This window comes from Cryptomeria japonica, chromosome 7, assembly GCF_030272615.1.
Source record: "Cryptomeria japonica chromosome 7, Sugi_1.0, whole genome shotgun sequence".
Classification (NCBI taxonomy): domain Eukaryota; kingdom Viridiplantae; phylum Streptophyta; class Pinopsida; order Cupressales; family Cupressaceae; genus Cryptomeria; species Cryptomeria japonica.
In genome coordinates this window covers 727372744-727375923 of record NC_081411.1, presented here as the reverse complement: position 1 = coordinate 727375923, position 3180 = coordinate 727372744, and positions in this window count along the sequence as shown.

Sequence of the window (3180 nt, the reverse complement as noted above, 5' to 3'; positions counted from 1 at the left end):
TTCCTTCCTTCCTTTACCATAGACCAATATGGAGGGGGAGACATTGAGGGATTGAGCTTTCTCGTTTAGTCTCTGAAGTCCCTTTGTGTTGGTTTTCATGGTCATCCTACTAATTGTAATAACCTCTCTCAAGTTTCCTTTGATTTTTTCCATTGCCTTTTTAGGTTCTTGATTTTCTCCTCATGGTCAGTTTTCATGGCTTTCACATCTAAAGCCAGCTTCTTACTGAGGTCCAACAACTTATCCATGCTATTAAAGGAAGGGGTATTCATAGTACTTTGTCCAAGTGCCAAATCATTGATTCTACATTTCAACAAAAAAATATTTGACACCACCCATTTGAGAAAGCTATTTTATCCATCCACCACTCTTTCACATCCCCTATACTCTTCATCGAGGATCCCATGTCCCTATCCACCAAGGATCCCTTTTCAACATCAATTAGGATTTTAATTCGAATGTCCATGTCTTATTGTTCACCATCATCCATTGGTGGGCCACTATTATCTTCTTTGCCCTCCTATTTCTTCTTTTTGACAACCTTTTGTCTTGTTTGAGCATGAGAGGTGGGGAATTGAATTTTCTTTTCCCTTTCAAAACAAAGCTCTTGATGAAATACACTACAATAGATAAATAAACATAAAATGTGAGAGAGAAAACACTTGTTTTCTATTATCTCAATGGAATGAAATTAAATCATTCAGAAAATATCATGCAACAATCACATGGGCATTCCCATTACAATAATTTACAAGCCAATTATCTAGAAGCCAAAGCCACAATCTACACTACAGGAACTGTCCTCGATAATAATTGTTCACCCCCTTATAAAGAATTTATAATTGCCTTAGAATGTTTTGGAAGTATAACTTTTCCCTCTTTTCGCACCCAACGGTCTATCGATTCATTTTTCTCGCCCAAATGGAATTTCATCGAAACTTGGGTTTTGGTGGCACACCTTCTGGGAACCATAAATTTTAACTTGGACATCTAATTTGTTATTATAATATATTGTTGGAAAGATCGCAAAGAGACCTGCAACAACAAATGCATGGAATATCTATTTGTTTAGGTTTTGAACTTTTTTCAGGGCTTCTAAGGTTTTCAAATTTGGCTTTTAAGCTTCATTGGAGAAATTGCTTGTGACAAAAACTTTTATATCTTTCAAACTATTCGAGATATTGAGGTGACTCTTTCACCAATCATCTTATTTTTCAATTTCACTCCTTTGGACCAGTTTTCACATCCATATGACAAAAAATGAGCAAAATTCTAGAAAATAGCGCATGACTTTTTTTGGCTATTTTTAGCTTCTACACATCTTATATAGTGCAACCAACCTATTGGGTCCTACAAAACTAAGGAGAAACCACAAAAAAAAGGAAAATACAACATTTCTTTTTGGGGGGTTATGCAAGATTTCTCCTACAACCTAGATTCTCCTGCATCATCTCTTCTCTTTTTTCTTTCTCTAACCTAAGGAGCTCAAGGAAACATGTTCTTTGCCTTTCTTAACAAAGGAAGAACTCCATAGAGAAAATATAGTCAGAGTCCACCATATTTGAATTCTCCTTGTTAGTTTCATACCAATTACCCCTTGCAATATTGATAAGAACACGAATCACTCAAAACTAATCCTAAATTTAGATACACATTTGAATTACTTTATATTTGTTACTCCATAATTTTATGTCTAAATTGTATATGAGAGAACTATTAGTTACTTAATAAAATGTAATAAAATTAGAATAACTACTTAAGATTATTTATAAATGATTTTCCATAATTTTATAGGGTGAACTCACAATGTTGGTTCCCACTTTTTGGTACATCTTGATTTTTGTTGAAATCATACATTTTTTAGAAAATATAATGATTTAAGCTTTAAGAGGTCCCATTTGAATTAGTTAATTGAATAGAGTTATATCAAAGGCTCTTAGATCAAAATTTCTTGGAGATAACCTCTCTACTTCTAAATCATACTTGCAATGGAGTCTCCTTTGCATCTATTAAATGTTGATTAAAAAATCAATTTTACATTAGCTTTTGGGGGGTCAAATGAATGCATTTAGAAGTTTTTTTTTATAAGTATTTAGTCCTTATTATAAACTTTCCAAATAGTATAATTTTTAATATTTTTATTGTATTTCTTATGAATGTAGGTTTTTCACTGAACATGAACTTGTTTTTTCAATGCATTGGGAAATATAGTAAACTAATTCTAAAAAATTCTAAAAAATATCTATGCACTAGGTATTGATGTCCTCTTTCTAAAAAAATAAAAATGAATTTTGATATATATAGAACAAGTTATGTGTTCAAATGTACACCTATATCTAAAATATAATTAGTCAAACTTCAAAACTTAATAAAATGAGAAATACTCAACATATTGTTGGCAATTGACACTCTATTGGTTGGTTTCACTATGTTGTCATTGATGGCAACATGATTTTGTTTTTCGGCTTCATGTTTTTGATTCTATGGTGTACCGGCAGACACTTCACAGATTCTACACCGACATCGGCACCGGCACTAGCAGGACAAAAAGCTTTCTTTGGTCACCGGCAATGCAGACCGACATGATTTAGTAAAGGTGATCGGTATTGGAGGCCGAGATATCTTGGATCCGGCATCGGCAAATTGATTTTAATTTCTATGCATTTATGTTATCTGGCTGACATGTAATTTGATATTGTATATATCTTTGTAAGCCGACATAAGGCATGAAAAATTTGTATAGGGTATATAAGTCGGTTTGATAGATCATTTTGAATATAGATATAGAATAGACATGGTGATGGATATGTGAATGCAATATGATGCAAAATATATCGGAAAGATCATGTATGTGAGGAAATTATTGTAAGGGTTATTCCGGTAAATGGTTTAAGGTTTTAGACCGTAACAGACAGAGCTTAAACCGAAACTGTATTCTAGCATAGAAGATTCTATCTTAAGTAGTTCACACTTCTCCCCATCATAGTATGAAATTTTATGTAGTCAGTGAGGCTCCTATTATGATTGAGCAGTGTGCTCTAGGTTGTAAGTCTTCCTGCAAGTGTAGGCCCCTCATAATTTGTAATATCTCTTCATATGGCCAGTGGATTGATATTGTGGGTCATAAATCCCACCATGGTTTTTCCTCTTTGAAGTTTTCCATGTATAAATTTGTGTGTT